This window comes from Chlorocebus sabaeus, chromosome 1 (assembly GCF_047675955.1).
Source record: "Chlorocebus sabaeus isolate Y175 chromosome 1, mChlSab1.0.hap1, whole genome shotgun sequence".
Classification (NCBI taxonomy): Eukaryota; Metazoa; Chordata; class Mammalia; order Primates; family Cercopithecidae; genus Chlorocebus; species Chlorocebus sabaeus.
In genome coordinates, this window is record NC_132904.1 from 122880249 (window position 1) to 122904187 (window position 23939).

Sequence of the window (23939 nt, forward strand, 5' to 3'; positions counted from 1 at the left end):
CTTCTCTGAGTGGAACAGCAGAGGGGCTGGCACGTGGGAGACAGAGATGGGTAGGTGATGCCATGGGATGCCAGAAATAGGAAACACTCAGGACAGCCGTGAGTCACACCAGCCTCTCACATTTTTCCCTAAGTGTAGGGAGGGGAGGCAAGTTCATGTAGACTGTGCACTCAGAAAGCAGAAATATCTAAATATCTTAGCCATTCCCCAAGGATGCTGGTTTCTCTTAAGGTAATCCCTGTGTTTTCTTGATTTGATGGTTCAGGAGTGAGCAAATCTGTTGTCTTGCATGAAAACATTTTAGAGTCCCATAATGGGTACATCTTTCCTCCTTCATAGCCATTCTTGTTTTCAAAAAATTTTCTTAATCACATCATATTTTCTCTAGCTGACTTTATTGTAAGAATGTAGTATATAACACATATAACATACAAAATGTGTGTATACCAGTGCTGTGGGCCAGTGCTGGCTGAGAGGTAGCACTGTTATAATTCTTTTCTTCATCTTGGTTTTAATTTTAGAGGCCAAAGTCATGTGCTTATGTTATTAGTAAGGCTTCCGGTCAGTAGTATCCTATTAGCAGCGAAGTGTTAGGAAAGTCAAGTTATAAGTGAATTGTTGACTGAACAGGGATTCAATGCACCTAACTCCCATATTGTTCAAGGGCTATTGTGATTCCTTTTGTTTTTTCTTTCAGGATGCCCTCAATGTTTATAATAACCAGAATTTGCCTGTTAAAAAATTAGGCAGCTTTGGAGACAGAAGCATGCGATGTGATTTGTCTTATACATTGCCCCATTTATTTTTATTATTTTTTATTTTTAAAGATTTAGTGACTACAAGTGCAGTCTCCTTGCGTGGATATATTGCATGGGCTTTTAGTGTAACCATCACCCAAATCGTGTACATTTTACTCAATAGGTAATTTTTCATCCCTCACCTGCTTCCCGCCTCAAATCCATTCTAAGCATATGTGAACCATCTCTCCAGTCCACACAGGGCTGGGTAGCTGTGTGGCCACAAGGCTTGGCAGAAGAGCTCCAAAACTTCTCCTTGATTTGCTTTGGCTCCTGACTAGGTTGCATTACCTGCAGGGGCATTAGCTTCTGCCCTGTTCATATTTGTTGGGCATTCAGCCACAAGCAGAGGAGCTGGAGGCTGTTGCTCAGTGAACAGTGGAATCAGGTGCAGGGAACCGAGACCCCTTGTTGGCTGGGACTGATTTAGGTGAGCAGCTGCTCTTACCAGGGGGCACTGGGCATGCTAGCCACGGGCCAGTGCTGGCTGGGAGGTGGCATCGTTATACTTCTTTTCATCATCTTAGTTTAAATTTTAGAGGCCAAAGGTGGGTGGTGGAGGGAGGAGAGACTGAAGACAATGAGGGTATGCTGAAAGCTTACTGGAGAGTGCATGAGAGGTGGATTATCTGCTTTGCCCAGTGCACTTCCCTATTCTGAGCCTGCCCCCATCTTCTTTATCCCAGGCCATCTCCTTCTGGCTTGAAGACAATTCCCCTGTCCCATCCTCCTCACCCTCCCTACCTGCTCCCAAACCCGTCTGCTGTTATGCCTTTTGATGACTTCTCCTTAGTTGCCACGAAGAAGTGCTCATATCAGCAAACAGATGGCGGCTGAGGCATGTAGCATAAAATATATTTATCAAGGCAAACAGCTGTAGCCCATTTCATTCGGCAGAATTCTATTAAAAGTTCTCCAGAGCTACAAGCCGCTCTGAGATGGCAACCTGAACACAGCCCGGAGAGCGGCGGCTTTGTGCCACTTTCCTCCTCCTGCTCCTTTCTTTGCGAGGCCAAAGAGAAGGCGGCCAGTCTCTTGCATGCTTCCTTGCAGGCTTCAATTAAAATGCCACAATTGCATTGGCAGCCTCGACTCTCCTGCCTCCTTGGGCTGCTGGGGGGCCCTTCCTAAGTGCTCCCACTTTCCAGGCAGACAATAATGACCCCCAGCTGCACCATTACCATTACCGGGCACTGTCTGGGGCAAGTGGCTGCTCTCTGGGCTCCTGTCCTCTCCTGTCATCGGTCAGAGTGAACAAAAGTTTACTCACTGGGGACCAGGAAATGCTCCCTGTCCCGTCTTCAGCTCTCATCACACTTTCTTGCTGTGCTTCCTGTTTTTGGGGGGATGGCCAGGAAACTGCCATGATTTCCCCCGTCATGGTTTGGAAGAACACGGATCTAAGAGTTGGGAGACTGGGATCTATTGCAGATTCAGCCATTAATTTGCTTTGAAATTGGGCAATCCTTCTCATTTGTCTGAGCTCTTTGTTTCCTCTTTGAGGGGTGCAACTAGATTAAAGGAGCACATTCAAGTATGTTTAGGAGCCAGACAAGTGTGAAATGTCCAGGTGTAGAAAATGCCACAGTACATAGTGTGTGCTTTTCTGAAAGGCAGGTGCTATTCTAAAAACAAGAGCTGTACCAATTTGTAGGAGCACGTTTGGTACATGGGACTCTAGTTTGAGACCCACCAAGACTAAATATTTGCTAACATTCCATTAAGATTCAATTTTTTTTTTTTTTTTTTTTTGAGATGGAGTCTCGCTCTGTCATCCAGGCTGGAGTGCAGTGGCACGAACTCTGCTCATTGCAACCTCCGCCTCCCAGGTTCAAGCAGTTCTCTGCTTCAGCCTCCAGAGTAGCTGGGATTACAGGCACCCACCATCACGCCTGGATAATTTTTGTATTTTTAATAGAGACGAGGTTTCACCATCTTCGCCAGGCTGGTCTTGAACTCCTGACCTTGTGATCTACCTGCCTCGGCCTCCCAAAGTGTTAGGATTATAGATGTGAGCCACCATGCCCGGCCAAGATTCAATATTCTGTAATAGCTACTAAGTTACACTTGGGAGAAAAACTGAACTCCAGAGAAGGCAAATGGATATGAATTGGTAGTCTATAGGAAATTACCACCTTTTGCATTTTTTTAGAGGAGTAATGAAAGAGATGATTGGAGACCTTGGACATTCTACCCATCCTTGTGGGGAGTATCCATCACCTTGAGAAATCACCTTGGTTTCGTGGGACTGAAATAGGGGCTCTGGTGCCAGACTGGGTTCAAAGCCTCACTTTGCTCCTTGACAGCTGTGCAGCCTCTCATAGGTCGTTGAGCTATGCCTCAGTTTTGCCTCAGGCAGGTTATTTAACTGCACCCAAGTTACAGCTTAGTTTCACCAATTGTGAAATGGCAGTGAAAGTAGTACTTTTCCTTCACAGAGCTTATATGAGGATGAAATTGATGAATCTGAATAACCAATCTAGAATCATTCCTGTTGTAGAGTAAGTGCTCAATAAATGCTAACTGTTATTTATGGAGATGACCTTCCAGCTTTGTTGTGTTGGCACAAAATTGGACAAGTGTGCAATGAGTGGTTCTGTGGAGCTAATATTTACAAATCCCTGGCAACTGTGGGGAGGCTTATCTCATCTCTTTCACCAAACACATCATCGTATGGCTTCTGCTGGCAGCCAAGACTACTGAACACTGACAATTCCTCCCATAGATGATACACTTTTACATGCATCTTCTAATTAGATTCCTTGGAGGGAAAGAGGCAAGTAATACCTTCCTCATTTGACACAGGCAGAAGTACAAGTTCACAGGGGTTACGTAATTTGCTCAAAGTCACCCAGCCGGTGAGTATTAGAGTCAGGATCTGAGTTTATGACATCTAATTCTCTTGACAGTTGTCTTTCCATGTTATGGGACTACTTTTACACACATTAACTACTTGCTCATGATTGGGGTTAATTAACATGTTATAGCCAGAATAGCTCTGTTCAGTTGCAGGGTTCTCTAAACTTACGCAAAGCGTCACTTTGGGTGCTTGTTTCGAACTCTGATTTCTGGGCCCCCATCCAAGCCTACTGAATCAGGATTTCCAAAGGTGGGACTCAGTAATCTGCATGTTTACCAGGCTCCCCAGGTGATTCTCATGATCAGGAATGTCTAGGAAACCCTGGGCCAGAAAATTCTGCCCAGAAAACTCATCAATCAACTTTCACCTGGTCAGATATTAGAACAGCTATACAGAAACATCTAGTAAGGTCATGACAGGAAGTGGGAAAAGAGTGTGGCTAGCTCGAAGAACTAAAAGAACAAACAAAGCAAAGTCCATGGCTTGTTAATTTAATTTGCAACATTGGTATTACATTCTTATTTACAAGCAAGTTGCCTTGTTAGGTCTTGCATGGTGAGTCAGGAGTATCATCTTGGAAAATAAGACACTTATCAGAGCCAAAGAGCATTTAGTGGTTGAGAACAACTAATGTGCTCACTTGCCTGCTCTACTTCCAAGAAAAGGTTCTGACACAAGATGAGGTTGTTGTCTTGCAACGTCTATTAGATTGTGTTCAGTTGAACACTGCAATGAGCTTTAAGCTACTTTGTGGTCAATGAGTCTTTTGGGAATATCCGCAGAATACAGGACAATATGCCAAGAGCTGGGGGTACAGAGTAAAGGCTATGCCTAACCTCAAGAAGCCTTCTTTTCAGTAGGTGAGAAAATAATTGAAATATGTCATTGAAAGATGTAATTCAGGCAGTTATAATCTCATAATAATAACACTCCAGGTAATGGTTAGCCCCCTCTTCAGTTAATGGCTTATTGACATTTTGCAAGAGAGAGACAAAATCCTGTTTGAGTTCCACACTCAGTGTTAGCTTACCAGTAGTACTTTCCAGCTTCTGCCTTTTTGCTCCTGCTTTGTTTAGTTGGCATGCTATTCCTTCATTCGCTACTTTCACTCATGGAAACTCCACCAACATGTCAAGGCTTAAATTAAATCCCACCGTAACAAAATGATTTTTCAGTACAACAGGACTTGCCCATCCCGAGGAACATCCAGTGGTTCCCCCGTCACGGTCCCATGTTCTGCACTAGCTTGTTTTCTGTGTTCTTTCCCTGTCACCTTGCCAGACTTTACACTTCTAGAAGCTTGGAGCTGGAATTGCTGAAGTTTCACTAGCACATTTTAGCATAGAACCCCACTCACAGCAACCCCACTCACAGCAGGTGTTAGATGATCACATAGTTTGTCCATAGCCTATTTGTGGATGACACAGCTATGACAAACCCAAACCTCTGATCCTTGAAGCTGGTCTGTGTTAGGTGGACATTTTTGATTGCACCAAATGGAAATCAAATTCAAATCATTTCAAGTAATAACAGGGATTCCATGGGTCACATAACTGCAAAATCTGTGGGGGTAGTTTTGCTAGCTTTAGGCACAGGTAAACCAGAGTTTATAAAAGTTGTGAGGAGTCTATTTATCTCCATTTGTTAGCTCTGCTTTTGTCGAGGCTGATTTGGTTCTTGTGTAGACTCTTTATATGTGGGGGCAGAGATGGTTCCCAGCATTGCTGGGCGTATGTTTCACCTGATTAATAATCTCAGAGGAAAGAGAGCCTCTGTCCTATTCTCGACAAAATTCCAAGGCCCACCCTTCACTGTGACCTGATTAGCTACTTCCTTACACAAAGGTGAGGGCTCATTAGACTCCACTGGAACTGCAAGAATGCAGAGTGGGGAGAGGTGTACACTCTTTTTTTTTTTTTTTTTTTTTTGAGACAGAGTCTCACTATGTCACCCAGGCTGGAGTGCAGTGGCACAATCTCAGCTCATTGCAACGTCTGCCTCCCGGGTTTAAGCGATTCTCCTGACTCAGCCTCCTGAGTAGCTGGGATTACAGTGTGTGTCACCACGCCCAGCTAATTTTGTATTTTTAGTAGAGACGGGGTTTCACCATGTTGGTCAGGCTGGTCTTGAACTCCTGACCTCGTGATCCGCCCACCTAGGCCTCCCAAAGTGCTGGAATTACAGGCGTGAGCCACTGCGCCCTGCCGAAGTGTACACTCTTAAACAGAAATGAGGGGGATGGAGGCTGAGCAGGCAAGAACAACAGATATCTCACCCAGGGTTATTTAGCTTTTCATGGGAAAATATTCCACAAACTACTTTCTTTAACACTGACATCACTTCTGAAGCTAAACAGGCATTGTAAAAAATGCACACATTAATCATAAGATGAACCAATCCTGCAGCATGTAAAAAGCTCAGGGCACCTTGTCTTCTCTATGGAATGTCACAACCCATGCATACTTATCCTAAAGAAGTAATCTCAGATGCATACCAAGAGTCAAGGCTGTTAAACGCAGCAATATTTAAATATAGATAGCAATAAAATATTGGAAATAACATAAATATCCCAAATAGAGAAATGGTTAAATACCTTATAGTTTTTTGCTATTAAAAGTGCTGTTCCTAAAATGTACTTGATATAGAAAAATGTTCAGGAAATTATGATACAATGTTCCACAAAAATGCCAAGATGCAAAAGTATTTATATTTGACGATCCCAGATTTGTGTGAATATACACAGTTTCACTAAAGGCTGGAAGGAAATACTCTTTGGTGTTAAGAGTTCTCTGAATGGTAAAATTGCCAGTGAATTTTTTCTTCCTTTCCACTTTTCCACAAAAATTTGTTCTTCCCAAATTTTTGCACAAGAACAGCATCATTTCATGATTGAAAAAACACACTCAATATTTTTAAATACATACTTCCGTGTCAGTGCAATGGAAAACACATCCCATTGGATTTACGGTGACTGCAAGTGGGAGGACCCATTCTTTCTGGGGCAGAGGCCAGAATACACACAGAGAAGAGGTTTTTGGCTTGCACTGCCCCAGGCTAGGCAAGAGGGCATCACTGGCTTCTACTTCTCATGGGCCAGGGTTCCTGTTATTTCCATATGGGTGGTTTCTTCATTTGCTGCTCACTCAGGCTTCCGGGGAGATATCCACCCCCCTCCTTATTTACTAAGTTGGGGAGGCAGAGCAGGAGGAAGACAGAGAGAGAGAAGAGAGAGTGCCACAATCTTTCCCCCCAAAGGACTGCAATAAAGGAGCATATGTATCAACTAAAAAAATTCCTTGGCAACAAAAGCTTTTTAATTGAACACAGTCTCTTCAGCCAACTTATGTAAATTCTATCCCAATTTTGGGCATCTATTTTGAGCACAGAGAGAAGCAGTATGAATCTTGCCCTAAAATTGTGCTCAACAGAAGGGGTGACGCCATATGGATGCCACGTTATGGGAGCCTGTCACCTGCTAACCGAGATGAGAAATTACAGGTTATAATCCCCTTCCTGCTGTCTGAGGAGCCCAGGTGGGTGGGGAGCGCTTTGGGTATCAGGTACTGGGTGATCCCTTGATACTTGCCTGGGACCTTCCCACAGGTGTCTGAGAGGTCACAGGGTGAAGGGTAAAAGAAGCAGTGCCTCTACATGGGGCGGCGGGGTCGGGGGCGGAAAGGGCTTGCTTCTAAACCCAAAGGAGCTGGATTTCCTTCTCCTCAGCCTAAGTGGGAACTTGGCTGATCCTATAAAACTAACCAGCTGAGAGTTAGCGAGTGCCTCTTTGGGGACTAGACCAACCGTGAGGAATGGCCTCGTGTGGAAGTTGGGAACTGGGAGGAGGGTGATACACCTGTTGCATTGTACTATTAGTGGAAAAGATGGAGAAAGAGATCCAGAGAGGACTGCAGGACCCCTCTGAGTATTCTCCATGGGGAGTTGTGAGTACCGCCCACCTCTCCTTCTGTGTCTTAAGGACATGATGAGTTTTGGGATCGGCAGGAGGTTGGTTACAAGTCAGATAACAAAATGTGGAAAGTAGGAACTGCAAGTTGCCTGGTTTTTGTAAATGACTTCTAATAAATCTGGAGATTTTCTCTGGAAATGCATTTATCATAGATAAAATGATTGTTTAATATGACCTGGGAAAAATCATGTGGACACGTGTTACATTTATTTGTCTATGCCTAACTTGTTTTCCCCCAAAGTCACTCCAAATCACAGGCTAAAATCCCAGGCCAATTCAATTTCAGGCGTTTATTCTTTCTCTTTCCTTGCTTCTTAAGTAGGTTTAAAAGCTTTATTGGCTACCTGAGCACACAGGTGTTTCCACCATTAACACCATGTGCTAACTTTGGATGGTCTGAACCGTAGGCTGCACGAAAATGGTGTATAATTGCCTTTCTGTAAAGCTCTTACAGGACTGCACTCTGTGTCCCCAGTGCCTGGTAGAGGACCTGGAACAGCATTGATAGTAAGAAATGTTATTAAATAAATAGATACATGCACAATTTCCATTGGTCCTACCCACTTTTGCTTGGAGAGATAAAGCATGCAAGAGATTAGCGGGACTGTCAGTGAGAAGTATTGTATCCAAGAATTAAAGCAATAGGATAGAAGTAAAAGAGTTCTTTGTCTAAGGTCAACTGAGAATATGATGGTTGTTTCACTAAGATTCCCTAGTTTTTTTCTCTGTAAAATGAGGATGATTGTCATATAGCAAGTGATTGATAACTCACTAGTTATAAATGTCCAGATTTATTAGAAGCTACCTATAAAGACACAAATATGCCCACTGATCTTGCTGTTTTTCCTTTGCTTGGCTGTTTTCCATGAACCAACTCACCTGGTCCATGGAAAATATTGCTCTTTCTCTCTTATTTCCTCTCTTCCATTCTTCCTTTCTTCTTTCCTTTTACCATACATATTTATTTAACACTTATTATATAGGCACCATGAAAGTCATTTGGGATAAAAAAGGGAAGGGGCCATGCCTGACTTCAAGGAATTTCTAAAGAAGGAAGCAAACAACTAAATCAATAGTTATACTAGACTAAGATGCACTTACATGGACATATGCAGGGTACAGTGGGAATACAGAAGTGAGATAGCTAAGTCAGATTACGAACCCCTAAAAATAGTAAATGAGGTTCCGAGATGACTTATAAGATTGCATGGATGTGTACGAGACAGAGAGAGAGAGAAGTGGAAGAGAGTAATAATTTATACAATACATTATCTGAGAAAGATAACTGACTAGAGATGACATCTATGATACTTCCACATTGTTTTCAGGAAAAACTGAAGAAATACACATGAGGCACTTATCATAATGCCTGGCTAATGAAAATTCCAAAAATAGTAGTTATTAGTGGTGGTCATAGTAATATTACTATTGTATCTTATACACATCAATGAACATTTAAGAATATCTATTATAGGTTAGGTACTGTATTAGGCCCTAAAGAAACATATGGTGTGGTAAAGAATGTGGATACACAAATAATTCATTAGCTTATAGAACATCATGTGTGAAAATAGAAATATGGAAAAGTAAATCAATAGTATAGAAAAGAGAATGCTTAAAATGGTTGGAATAGTCAACTGGGCATGGTGGCTCACACCTGTAATCTCAGCACTTTGGGAGGCCTAGATGGGTGGATAATGAGTTCAAGAGATCAAAACCATCCTGGCCAAAATGGTGAAACCCCGTCTCTACTAAAAGTACAAAAAATTTAGCTGGGCATGGTGGTGCAAGCCTGTAGTCCCAGCTACTCAGGAACCTGAGGCAGGAGAATCACTTGAACCCAGGAGGCAGAGGTTGCAGTAAGCCAAGATTGTGCCATTGCCTTCCAGCCTGGGCAACAGAGTCAGAATCCATCTGAAAAAAAAAAAGGTTGGAATAGTCTGAAAAGGGTTTTAAAGGATGAATAGGAGTTTGCTATATGGACAAGGAGCAGTAGAGAAGGGCATGGCAGGTGAAGGAATTAACCAATGTGGCATAACCAGGGAATTGCCAGAGAAGATGGGCAGCAGCAGTAGTTGAGGATGAAAAGCCTGTCAACAATGGGATAACATTTTAAACAAATTACCCTGCAACAAGGAGCCACTAGATGCCTATTTCTATTATCAAACTCATTCAACTGTATTGTAAGTTGTCTACATTTGTCTTCCCTTCAGGAATGTGAGCTACTTGAAGAAATGTTTATTATTTTTTTCATCCCCTAGTGCCTAGCATATACTATGTACTCAATATTTGTTGAATGCTGAATCAATTAAAATCAATTCCTAAGAGGAATTCCAGACTTTCTTGAGGCGATGTATGGTTGGCATTTCAGAAGTCTGGGCACTCCTCCCAGGGGTATTCACTGGAGGGGGTTGAGTGACTATTCTCCATGTATTATGAAAAGGAGATGGTGAAATGTTTTAGCTGCAGTGGAGAGACTGATCTTTTAGCATCAGGCATCACCTAATAATAAGATTTTATGGGGTACCAAAAATGAGGTGACTGAGAGTGGCCATGGGATCATTTTCTCGATTTTTTTTAGGGACAAAGGACAATGTATTAGGGTTCTCTAGAGGGACAGAACTAACAGGATATACGTATAAATGAAAGAGAATTTGTTAAGAAAAATTGACTCACACGATCACAAGGTCAAGTCCCACAATAGCCTGTCTACAAGCTGAGGAGCAAGAAAACCAGTATCGGTTTAGAAGCCAGTCCAAGCCCCAAAACCTCAAAAGTAGGGAAGCTGACAGTGCAGGCTTCAGTCTCTGGCCAAACCCCTGAGAGCTCCTGGCAAGCCACTGGTATAAGTCCATGAGTCCAAAAGCCAAAGAACTTGGAGTCTGATGTTCGACATCTAGCACCAGAGAAAGATGAAGGCTGGAAGACTCTGCAAGTCTGCCCCTTCCACCTTCTTCTGCTTGCTTTTTCTAGCCACACTGGCAGCTGATTGGATGGTGCCCACCCACATTGAGGGTGGGTCTGTCTCTTCCAGTCCACTGACTCAAATGTTAATCTCCTCTGGCAACACCTAGAAACAATACTTTTCATCCTTCAATCCAATAAAGTTGACAATACTAACTCTTACGGACAATTTTGCTGAAAGGGTCGTTTTGGGGATTAATTCCAACTGGAAAGACTCTGCTAGGAGACAAATCCGGGGGTCTTACAAAAATGGTTTTTCCGTAGATAAACACGAGGTTGAAAAAACGTGGGACAGGCTTTTAGTCTAGGGGACCAGCTTTGACGTCTAGTTGCCTCGGTAAGCTCAAAGGGAGGCTCAGAGGGTGCCTCCCTTCCCCTGCCTCTCAAGCAGCAGGTTAGTTTGAGCTAACCTCTCAACTCGGGAAGTGGGAAATTGAATGACTGCTCTTCTCACTTCACAGGGCAGGCTTTTATCCTCTGGGGAAGTCTCTGTGAATGCCCACAGATTCTTCCCACAGAGTCTAAGCTCCTTGAGGGCTAGGAGGAAGCAGGCCGCCATTGTCCACTGTTACATATTCAATGCCTGGTACATTTCCCAACACTTTGTAAGTGCTCCCTACATACTCATTGCAGTGAATAAATAAAAATAACAACTAATACTTTTATACCACTTACTATGTACCAGACACTGTTGTAGGAGCTTTGCGGGTATTAATTTATTTAATCCCCATTACAAACCTATCCAGATGAATAGAAGAAATGCTGATGATGTGATGGTAGACAGAGCAATCTGAGCATTGTCTGAGCCCAGCCACAATGATGGTGCCGGCAAACAGGGACCTTCTCTTCAGTAAATAAAGGGCAGCCTAGAGTAGATGTGAGATCTCAATGGTAGCTCCCTGACTCTAACAACAAGTAAGGAGGGTTATCTGATGACTCTCCATGATCTAGTCCAGAAAGAAAAGTTTATGACAATGATATTCGCAGCTGCAGCAAAGTCAGTCCCTCTGTGAATGATTGCACTGATGATTCAGGTCTCAGGCTCCCTGTGCATGAACACATAGGTGGTAAACATGCTGCTTTCCTTGAAAGTGAAGCTCTCTCTGAGTGGGGCTGTGGGGCTGAGTGCATGCGGGAGCCCCTGGGGAGGGCAGGTCCCCCTAGACAGTTAATGCAACCACAGCTGCTATCCCCATGGAGAATGGTCTCTTAGTAGCAATTGCTGGGCCCACAGTCGAATCAATGTTGTGCAGTGTAGCTGATGGGAGGTGTCAGTTCTCTTAAGTCTTTCCTTTTCCAGGATAATCCCCTCACTGGACCTGAGGAGCAGAGAAGAGCTGGCCTCTGAGCAGGGTGCTGGGGAAAAGTGCAGGTTACATGTCCTGCACCTGCTTCTCCCTCCCCAGGAGACTGAGGAGCTTAGGGAGGCTTGAACCATCTGTATTTGACACGAATGTTTTCTCCCTAGCTGACCTCACCACTGTGACCTCACCTTGGTGGAGAGCAGCAACAAACTCATAGCTGCTGATAATCGAAACTCAAGGAGGGAAGCAGAAATGTGTGCTATTTGGTAGAATGGGCAATTCAAGACCAATTTGGTTTTGGGATGCATTAGCTGTCTTATTTCACATATGTAACAGATGTTTAGAGATGGATGGGACCATAGAAGTGATTCATTCCAAAATCTTCATTTTGCAATGGGGAAAAGGAAGCGTCAGGAAAGTATTGATTAAATAATGCCATTTTATTGGGTAGTAGCTGACTCCCAGTCCATTGCTTATTCCAGTAAACAAAACTGTTTCCCAGATATAAACAAAGATGTCTCCAGAAACAAACAAATGTTTTCGGGAATCACTGCCATAGATAATCAAGGTGAAAAAAGATTTCTGAATTCTTCAGCCAGCAGGACCCAAAAGTCTAAGTTTTCCTGTAGAGGAGGTGCCTTTGCCTTGGGTTTGCCATTTGAGCAGAGATCAGCTAGTGAGTTGTATGTCTGGTCTGCAGAGCTTGTGAATGGCACAGAAAATGAGAAGGGTTTTGAAGCCAGCTAAGGCCAGGTTTGTATTCTAGTTCTTCCATTTTCCTATCTACTGTGCAACTCCAGGCAAGTTAGCTCGCTTCTCTGAGCTCAGTCTCTTCTTCGGAAAAAGTCAATGACATATGCTATGTACCTGTTCCTTCTGTTTTGTCAACAATGGTCACGTACCAGGCACAAGATGCTCAGGTTTGTTGTCTCTATGTAATGTCTCACTACATCTTCACAGTTTTTTAAATGAGGCAGCAGTTAATATTATAATGTCTATTTTACAGGAGAGGAAAGCCTGAGGTTTCAAGAACTCAAGGTTCAGTACTAGGTCTTAGAGGAAGACTTTGTTTTAGCTTTGATGCTCTCTGCTAGGCACGGAGACTCCTGAGCAGAATGACAAGACCTTCTGTTTGAGTAACTCATGTTCTGACCAGAGAGACAGACATGTCAGCACGAGGTTACAATACAGAGTGCTCAGATTCTTCAGGACTTGGAGCACTTGTTCCAGAATGGAAGGCCAGGGAAGTCTTCCAGGAGTAGGTGGTGCCTCTGCCGACCTGAAGGGTGAGGAAAAAGTGTCCAGTTGCAGAAGTTACGATACTGATAATATAGAGATAAGATAGCTTTTAAAAACCTAGATGTGTAGACTAGTTTGAAACAGATTGAGGACCTACAGGTAGTTGTGTGTGACTAGAGTAGGGTTGGGTGGGTGTGTGAGGAGAATTAGCCTGGAGTCTGACTGCCAAGTGCCACACATGCCATGTGAGGGAGGGATCTTGACCCTAAAGCATTGGGAATCTGGGAAGAGTTTCAGTAGGGAGTGACATCATCAGATGCGAGTTTTGGCAAGATCACTACCTATCTCACAAGATTTCTGTAGGAACAGTACAGTCTACTGTAAAACTGTTTCAGATTGTGGCTGAGCAAGAAGCCAAGATAACATACAAGGCAGCTAATTAACAGCGTTTTCCAAACCTCCGATCTAGGTGTTTCTACCTCAGCTACCTTGCATTCCCTCCTGACCTCATCACAGACACTAAGCCCAGTCTGAGTGCTATTGTAGAAGTCCAAGGCTGGCAAGAAACAGAGCAGGAGAATGGGAAACCACAGGGTGGACGGTTGCATCTCTGCAGCTTCTCCCCTTCTGGCTTACAGAAACCTGGGTGCACTGACTGGCAGGCAAGGGTATCCTTCTCCTTGGCTCTCATCCACCCTTCAGGGAACAGCCTGGTTGGCCTACTTGCTGCAGGAGCATCTGCATCTCTGCTTAATTGGATTCTCATCTTTTTAAAAATATATTTTTGTGCAGTTGCCTAGAGGCATTCAGATAATGGGTGCATTTTTAATAGACCCAATAAGTAAATAACTGTTATTTTCTCCTCAAGAAATCCAGGGGGGACTAGAGTTCTATTGCAGCTTTGAAAACAATCACACCAGAAATTAGACTAGGAGACATTCTTGCACAGACTGTCTGGGTGATTCTCATTGTTGTTGTCAGGACAGATGAGACCCAGGTGTCACCAGACACAAGTATGAATCAGCTTGGGAGTGTGTGGCGCTGGGGCAGCTGCCCTGCCGCAGATACCTGAGGGTTCACATGCTGGCGGCTAACCCCCTCTAGTGTTGATTAGAATCGACTATTTGCAGCTGTGGGAACAGACTTGCATGTTGAGGTGGTAAATCTGTGAGTAGATGCCCCACCCCATACCCCACTCTGCGTCTCAGGCCCACAGTACCGATACCAATGGTTTAGGGTTTCTAATTTTGTGTTGCATGGTGACTCCATGACCCTTTTGGTAGTCTGCCCTGATTGCTTCCCCACAACCAAGGCCTCTCTCACTCTAGGCTGCACTGCCCTCCCCATATCTCCCTGAGGTGTGACACTCATTCTTATCGCCACACTGTGTTCATGCCACTCTTTCTACCTGAAATGCCCTCCCCTACTTCCACTCTAATTCTTTACATTTCAGATTTCAGATCAGGTTTCACTTCCTCTTTCCCTCCCCCACTACAAGTTCTTCTCTGCAAATCTTGCAGCACTCAAGCACCAATGTCTTGCATTTGAGATAAGCCACCTCATGCTTTTATTTAGCTCTTAATGGTTACAGAAGCTCTTGCGGGGGCAGAATGTTGACGGGCATCTTGCATGTAGCAGTTAACCCCACCTTGTTTATCCCAGGAAGCTGATGGACTACAGCAACCATCATTTAACTCTTGCATAGGAGCAGCTTAGACATAAGGTAGTTTCTCTGCCTGCCCTCTTCAGCTTGTTGTCTCTGTCACACCAAACCCAAATCTTCTCTGACAACTTTCCAAAAAATTCTGGGTTACCAGCACTGCCAAACCCAGTGTGAATTCTATGCCTGGGCCTAAAGTATTCCAGCCTAGTTCCAAACTTATTTTGAATTTGTGGTGAGCATGCAACTTAAGTGACATAAAGGGTGGTTGTTTGAGAGCTATGTCCTGTGCTTGTATATTGTTTTATGCTGTATCCAGCCACATTCTTCCTCAGAAAAAGAAAGGAGGTGAGCTTGGCCCTAATAAACAGCAAAGCTCTCATTAGAGGGAAACTCTCCAGGCCTGACCCCTTATTAAATTGATTGGATCCGTTTTACAGATTTGTCCACTGAGGCAGCCATGCCCCGATTGCATTTTAGGAGGACCACAGAAGTCAAGAAGTTCAGCTTCTGAACTAGCCAGACTATCACCGGTTCATTCTGCACCCTGAACTTTTACCCTTCCTGTTTTGCTAATGGAAATAGGTTAATTCAAAGTCACAAGAGCAACTTTGAAGTGGAGGCTTGCTTGAGATGAGGATTATAGACTTTATTTCTAATGAACCCTAATGGAACCTTTCTTCCTGGGAAGATGTAGAGCAGCCCTTCTGTAACTCTCCATTCAAACCTCTGCAAATGCTATCAGCCATTGCTAAAGCAGATCTCAGCAAGTTTCTTTGGGGCCTTATGCCTCATATGTGCTCTCCTTCCTTTCCTCCCTCCTTCCACCTATGGTCTCTATTCCACTTTAACCACCTCTAATTCCTTCTTGTCCAGATTTAACAAGGTCTCTCTCAACCCCTCTCTCAGAGAACAGAAGTTAGTAGAGGGAATGCCACAGGGTCCCATTGGCTGCAGAACCTCTTCAGCTGAATCCCAAAGGAAGCTCAGCAGCTGATGAGGAAGTGATTTATAATCCTAAACACAGTTCTTTCACTGTTGGTTCTGGCTTCTTGCATCGCAAATCGCTTTGCATATTAGCATTACATTGATGACATTCAAAACAGGTGCAACTGCCTATAGAACAGCTGCCGCGGCCCACTGAAAGCTTCAAGCCGAGACCCGAGGTACATGAACCCTCCTTCTGATAAGCTTCAAAGCGGGTAAAATCATCATTAAAGGAAAATTGACTTGTAAGTACGTGAAAGATTGTAGTTATTGCATCTAACCAGAAAGAAAAGCAAGGAGCCAGCAGCCAAGGGAATCTTCTTTAAAAATGTATTCAACTGAACAACAGAAAAGAAATTGCCATCTCAAGAGTGTTATGACACAACTTTAAGATGCCAAGACAGCAGACTGTTTGTATTTTCCTGGAATAGAGGGGTCACAGCCTGGAACTGGGGCCTGGGAGGCAGCATGGTATGGAAGGCCAGGGAGCACAGGGTATAAGGTCCTACTTTAGAAAAAATGGAGCAAGAGGTTGTATTACGGGAAAAAAAATGCAACCCAAAGAAGTCTGTGAATATCAGATTTGGAGCCAGCCTAGCTAATGCTGGACCCTAATATGTCACCCATGATAATTTTGATCCTGAAGGATAATTTCTAAGATGTATTCCATTTAAAAGAAAGTGACCTAAAATTTTTCACAAAAACAGGCTGAAACTCAGAAGGAGGGTAAAACTTAAGGTGGCCCTGGTCTGACTTCCACATGCAATTCTGGCTTCTACTTTTATCCCTATACTACCGTTTACTGAGCACTTACAATATGCTGGGGGCCAAGTGTGTGGTTGTGAAGACCACAACCATATCTGATAGGTATAAATGTCATCTAACAAATGAGTTTAACAAATGAATAAACAAATAACTAACAAATGAGTAAACTGAGGATCAGGGCAATTGTTACCTGTCCCAAATCACACATCTCAAAAGAGGCAAAATCAGGATTTAAACACCAGTTGCCAACCCTAAAAGGGGTTGACCCTCTTTTTTCAGAGTATCGTGTAATTTATTTCACAGCCATAACGAAGCAAGAGAATGTGAGCGTAGATAAAGCCTCCTCCACAATCCTCTCCTTCCTCTGGCCTGTATACAAATAGCAAAGTGATATTGCAAAAATGATGGGGAAGGCCAGGTGTGATGGCTCACGCCTATAGTCCTAGCACTTTAGGAAGCTGAGGAGGGCAGATCACCTGAGGTCAGGAGTTCAAGAGCAGCCTGGCCAATGTGGTAAAATCTGTTTCTATTAAAAATATAAAAATTAGCCAGGAGTGGTGGTGGGCACCTGTAATCCCAGCTACTTGGGAGGCTGAGGGAAGATAATCGCTTGAACCTAGGTGGCAGAGATTGCAGTGAACTGAGATCACACCATTTCACTCAAGCCTGGGTGACAACGAGACTCCTTCTCAAAAAAAAAAAAAAAAAAGATGGAAAATAAATAATAAACAGATGTTCTCTTAGCACAACTTCATAAGTAACACTTTTTCAGATTTCAGCAGTGTTACTGATGGGTAATTGACATAATAAAGGGCATGTGTGTAAACCAATGTATAAGACATCAGTTGGTTGGAATGGTCTTTTGATAGACTGGCCAGGGCAGCCCCTCTTCCCAGCACCATGGCTCTGAGGGATTTAAATCCAACTGCTCAGCTATAGTCACACCTTCATTGCTGCCTGAGCTGTTTTTGCCCATGGTTAGGAAAGGGACTGGGATGGAGAATTCTGCAGAAATAAAGCCTCAACGTGTGGGCACAGACTAGGTTTAACCCAGGTTCATGTCACTTCTGGCTGCCCTCCCGTCTTCCTTGGTGAGTCAAGGAATCTTAGAGGTGGGAGGAACTGCAGGGATCACCTGGCTCACATCCTTCATTTTATAGATGAGGAAGTTAAGACTCAGAGAGATGAAGAGAATGATCTATAATGATAAAGAGATGATGACCCAGGTCTGCTGACCTGAGGCCACATCTTTCAATGATCACTTCCTCATGTGTCCATACTGCAAAGCTTTGTCCTAGTTGTTTCTCTGGAGGGTGTGGATGGGTGGGGGAAAGGGATCACTTCCTTCAAGAGAAGAGGACCTCTGTGCCTGTGTACAGCCGTTGCCCAATCTCCTGCCCCAAGCCCAGCCTTTGTAGTGATGGAGCAGAGGCATCTTGGTAAGGGCATTGGGTCAAGCTTTCAACGAGGTTCTGCAGGCAAGGAGCCACAGCAAAGCAGATCATAGGAAACGGAGAAGCCAGGGCATCCTTACACAGTCAGGTACTGCGAGAATGAAGGAGAACAGCTCAGGCTATTGGCTAATATCTGCGTTTTAGCCTACTATGTGCACCAGGCCATGCGCTTGGTGTCACAGGGGCATTCAGACATGAAGAAATGAACAGCATACAGCAGGCAGAGGCTCAGAGATCTTACTGCACATGAGAGGTAAAAAGACATCTACACAGAAGAAAGAAAACAGACCACTTGCAATGAGGTGGGGCAGAGCTCCCTGTGGACTGGGGTCCTCAGGGCAGCATCAGGGAAGGGCGAGCTTAGGAAGGTCTCTGTAGGGACAGCATCTTCATTGTCAGGAAAAAGGGCTAGTCTGGCTTGGTCTGGGACTGTCTCTAGTCCCACACTTGTATAGCTGTCACTAGAGAAATTAGTGTTCACCAGACTTCCGCTTTAGACACAGACTCTCCCCTTCTACTCTACCAAGACTTCCACTGGGCTCCATGGCGTTGCAGGGTCGATTTTCCCCACCTTCTGTGTCTCCAAGTACCATCCAAATAATCACATCTGTGCAATGCTTTGGGGTTTAAAGACTCTTCAGCACCCATTGCCACAGTTCTTCCCATTACCTGTAAGGTGCATGGGGCAGTGTCCTTATTATTATAACAGTGGAGGACATTCAGTTTAGGTACCTTGACTAGTAGAAGATAAAGCTGGCCTTACGATTGTGTTTTCTGGATTCCTGCGTGAGATCATACCACCTCTTTGCCTCCCGTCTCTGTGCTGATTGTAGCTGCACCCTCCATGATCTGAGACCAGCTGAAACGTGGGCCAGGTCCTTAGGTGGCGGGTTAGCTGGAGTGACAGACCTGGCGTGGAGACTGCGGATGGCGTGGAGACTGCGGACCATGTGGGCCAGGTCCTTAGGTGATGGGTTAGCTGGAGTGACAGACCTGGCGTGGAGACTGCGGATGGCGTGGAGACTGCGGACCATGTGGGCCAGGTCCTTAGGTGATGGGTTAGCTGGAGTGACAGGCCTGGCGTGGAGACTGCGGATGGCGTGGAGACTGCGGACCATGTGGGCCAGGTCCTTAGGTGATGGGTTAGCTGGAGTGACAGGCCTGGCGTGGAGACTGCGGACCATGTGAGGTGCTTCTTTTGTCAGACAGCTGTCCCAGCACAAGCGGCTGCCAAAGCCCATGTGGAAATACGGGGTTGTCTGGGAGAACATTTAGGATTTTAATCAAGGAGCCGAAGTGCATTTGCTTTTTCATCAATCCCCACATTAATTAGTGTCATTTGCAAAAAGAGCCTGATGCACACTTGTGTCTGCTGGAGCCTCAATTGACGATCCTGGGAGGCTGTGATGCAGACTCATTCCTGCATGCTGAGTCGGCCCTGTGCAGGAAAAAAATGTAATTTTGTTTCAAAACCTGAGGGAGGTCTCAAGGTCTCTCTAATGGAGACAAAAACAACAACAAGAAGAAAAATATGGGGTACAAGGTTCCTCCCGACTTGTGCTTTGGCCCAACAGCAGTAATTACACAGATTAGAAGTTGTGCTTAAAAAATCCTCTTTCCCAGCCAGGCGAGGTGTCTCAAGCCTGTAATCCCAGCACTTTGGGAGGCCGAGACAGGCGGATCATGAGGTCAGGAGATCGAGACCATCCTGGCTAACACAGTGAAACCCCGTCTCTACTAAAAAATACAAAAAACTAGCCGGGCGAGGTGGCGGGCGCCTGTAATCCCAGCTACTCGGGAGGCTGAGGCAGGAGAATGGCGCAAACCCGGGAGGCGGAGCTTGCAGTGAGCTGAGATCCGGCCACTGCACTCCAGCCTGGGCGACAGAAGAGACTCCGTCTCAAAAAAAAAAAAAAAAAAAAAATCCTCTTTCCCATGTGCCCCCACCTCACTTCCTAGTGCCCCTCACGGCTCCTACTTACCTTCCTGACAGATGAATACCTGGGATCCCCTCATTCACGCCTCACGGTGGCTCCTTGGCACTCAACCAATTCAGCTTCCCTATCTCCCCTGGAATATTCCCCTGTCTCCCTTCCTCAGGGGCTGATGCAGCATTTTGGAGACTTCCAAGGGAGAGGAGCAAGATAAAAATTGGGGGTCTGGGGGAAAAGTTCTAACAATAACAGCTACATGAAAATAATATTAATATCATTTGCTTATTAAGGGCAAGCCACGGGCCCCACTGTTTTCAGCACTTCACCTGTACTAACACATTTAGGTGATGAGATCCTTCTCATTTTAGAAATGATGCAACCAAGTCACAGAGAAGTTAAGTAATCTGCCCGCCAACACTTGGGTCGATGCGGTCTCATTCCATCACTCGGGTGATGGAGCCAAAGGCCACGTTCACAGCCACTAGGCTGTCCCGGCCCCTTGGTGTGATTTGTCCCCTCCTAGGGTATGCTTCTCTCATTTCTGGTCTTATCGCTAGTTGCTTCTTGACCCTTCACCATTTCCCCGTTGGCCCACAACCTTCATCATCCTGGCAGGTGGCAGGGCCTTGCCCTTTGACCTCCTCCTACCTTCACAGGAATCAGTGTTTCAACATTTGCCTTTCCTAGTCTCTGGATATCAAAACTCATCAATTCCATAGCTCTCCCACCGTGCCCTGCTACAAGCTTAGACAGCATGGCTGTCAGGCCAGAACCCCAGCAGCCTCCCCCATTGGAAGTGCCCGGGGTGGGGTGGGGTGGGGTGGGAGCTGAGTGGGCAGAGTTTCGTCCGCAGTGCCATGTACCCACTGTCTTCTGCCATGCGGTTCACAGAAAAGAATGTTTATTTCACTCCTAAAAGCCAACGTGAAAACACTGGTCTCAGAATACCATGAGTTAACCTAACCGACTGTTAATGTTAATGATGAAACCCCTCCCAAATCTCCCAAATAATGCTTGGCTTCGCGGAGACCTTTTGTTTAATGAGTTAGGTCAAAGCGATGTTTCATTTGTAAATTTCAGATGCTGCAGTAAAGCCCATAGGGTGTGACGTTCATGGTTTTGGGGAGTCTGGGGGATCCTGAAAATCATGCCACCCTCAGTGAAGCTAGTGTGGTGGCCCTTTCATTTTAACTCTGGGTGGGCAGAAGGAGTGTGTGTGTGCGTGTGTGTGCGTGTGCGTGTGTGTGCGTGTGTGCGTGCGTGTGAGTGTGTGCATGTGCACCCGTGTGCGTGCGTGTGCGTGCGTGTGCGAGTGTGTGCGTGTGTGTGTGCAGGAGGTGGGCAGATAGGGCTGAATAGCTCCTTCCTGCCTGCTCACAGCATGCCACAGCCTCAGCCTCTGTTCTAGGTCCTCAAGCTTCCTGGGCGCTCTGGGTACACTTTTGTTTATCCATCTTTCTCCTCCACCCCAAGCAACTTCCCGTAGGCCACCTGAACTCCGCCTCTCCAACTTGTCAAAGAAGAAGGCTGCAACCATGTAATTATGACATCCTGGGGGTAATTTTAACTATAAGTCATTATTCTCAAACAGCCGATGCAATCCCTATTTGCCAGCACAAAGAGATGATTCTCACTAGCCTGAACTCACTGTCAAACATGCCAGGAGAAATAAAAAGGTGCTAATGCAATATAGCCCAGAAATAGAAAATAAGATTAGAGGCGACGCTTGAGATTTCAGGCTGTTGGGCGGGGGAAATAGCACAGGGTTTAGTTACTAGCAGAACTGTCAGACAAAAAGCCTCCGAGGTCATTAATACCGGAACCTTCATTAAGGCAAGTGGATAAAATTAAAGGGTGTTTTGTGAGGATTTAATTTTTCCTGGAGGTTCGCAGTCTCTGAAGGGCATCTGGGGCTGGCTCTGAGGCCAAGGCAGTGGGCCCTGGAGTGGGGAATCAGGATGTTGGAGTTCTCCTTCTTTGTCTTCTCAGTGGGCCCGCTGAGAACAGGCTGCATGAGGGGTGCCTGTGCAGTGCTGAGCCGCGGCATCAGGGAACTGCATCTCCTCATCCCCAAGCCACGTGCTTTGAAACAGCAGGGAGTCTCCTGCACAGCTGGAACAAGCATAGCTCATCCTTATCATGGGTGGGGCGGGGCAGAAGAAAGGCTGTGTCTGGACAGGGCACCTTTGTGAATTCTGAAGACCATCCGGAAACTCAGGGCTTCTCGGGCGGTATTGGTGGAAACGTAGAAACAGGTCTGGTTTTATGCAAAGCAGAGAAGCAGGCAATGGTAGTCTTTGGTGACTTCTCATGGGTGCTTTTAGGGGTCCATTCTTACTGCTTGTGCCTGTCCCTCACCCTGTTCTGGAAGTGCCTTTGTGTCAGCTGGTTGTTACAAGAAATCTAATACATAAATTCCCTTGATCTTGTTAATGATTAAGGTTCAAAGGTATTAAACAGTCCTCCCAGGAATGTGTATAGTTGGAGAAAGACATTTCTGAGGGTGAAAAGGACTTAGTAGAACATGCTTTAATGTGGAATGCAAGCATTGTGCTTAGTCAGTCGGGGGCTAGAAGGGAACTGGCCTTTCCTCTGTACTCTTCTTTCTTAAAAAATTATACTTAAGTTCTTGGATACATGTGAATAATATGAAGGTTTGTTATACAACTGTACACATGCCATCGTGGTTGGCTGCACCCATCAACCTATCATCTATATTAGGCATTTCTCCTAGTGCTATCCCTCCCCTAGTCCCCCATCAGCTGACAGGCCCCAGTGTGTGATGTTTCCCTCCCTGTGTCCATGTGTTCTCATTGTTCAACTCCCACTTATGAGTAAGAACATGCAGTGTTTGGTTTTCTGTTCTTGTGTTAGTTTGCTGCGAATGATGGCTTCTATCTTCATCCATGTCCCTGCAAAGGACATGAACTAATCATTTTGTATGGTGCATAGTATTTCATGGTGTATATGTACTACATTTTCTTTATCCAGTCTATCATTGATGGGGATTTGGGTTGGTTCCAAGCCTTTGCTATTGTGAATAGTGCTGCAATAAACATACATGTGCCATGTGTCTTTATAGTAGGATGATGTATAATCCTTTGGGTATATACTCAGTAATGGGATTGCTGGGTCAATTGGTATTTCTGGTTCTAGATCCTTAAGGAATCACCACACTGTCTTCCACAATGGGTTGAACTAATTTACACTCCCACCAACAGTGTAGAAGTGTTCCTATTTCTCCACATCCTCTCTAGAATCTGTTGTTTCCTGACTTTTTAATGATTGCCATTCTAACTGGCATGAGATGATATCTCATCGTGGTTTTGAGCCCATCTCCCAGCACCGCACTTGAGCTCTGCTAAGGGACAGACTGCCTTCTCAAGTAGACCCCGATCTCTGTGCCTCCAGACTGGGGGACACCTCCCAGCAGGGGTTGACAGACACCTCATACAGGAGAGCTCCGGCTGGCACCTAGTGGGTGCCCCTCTGGGATGAAGCTTCCAGAGGAAGGATCAGGCAGCAAAGCTTTGCTGTTCTGCAGCCTTCCCTAGTGATACCCAGGCAAACAGGGTCTGGAGTGGACCTTCTCTGTACTCTTAATGCTATTGTGTAGGGTCACAAATCAGGGCATTGGGATTGATCTTTACCTTGCTCTGGGATGCCGAGTAAGATCCTCCTTTGGCATTCCGTCATTCTTGGGAAAGACTGGATGGTGGTAACGTGCCTGTTCTCCCACCCTGGATGGGGGACAAACATGGTGATGGAGTATGTTGAGGTTCTTCACGTTTTCCTTGTATGTTGATGGGAATGAACTCTCTGTGGAGTTTCAGTGTTCCAGGACCTTTTGGGGGGCTTCATCACAGCCAAATAAATCCAAACAAGAAATCCTCTGTGGGCTTCTTCATGTGGGGCCTAGGAGAGGATGTGCTTTGATTTTGTACAAATGGAGAAATGGAAATCCAGAAAGGGGCTGGGACTTTTCCAGGGTCCTAAGTTGGGATTGGC

General features: G+C 45.1%; 1 long non-coding RNA gene across 1 annotated transcript in view; it reads left to right on the forward strand.

Moving 5' to 3' along the window:
* The first annotated feature begins 7074 nt into the window (after window positions 1–7074).
* LOC140711765 (uncharacterized) overlaps window positions 7075–23939 on the forward strand; it is a 34074-nt gene continuing 17209 nt past the window's right edge. Inside the window, exon 1 of the long non-coding RNA XR_012093057.1 lies at window positions 7075–7190. This is a non-coding gene — a long non-coding RNA (uncharacterized lncRNA). The remainder of the gene's footprint in view (window positions 7191–23939) is intronic.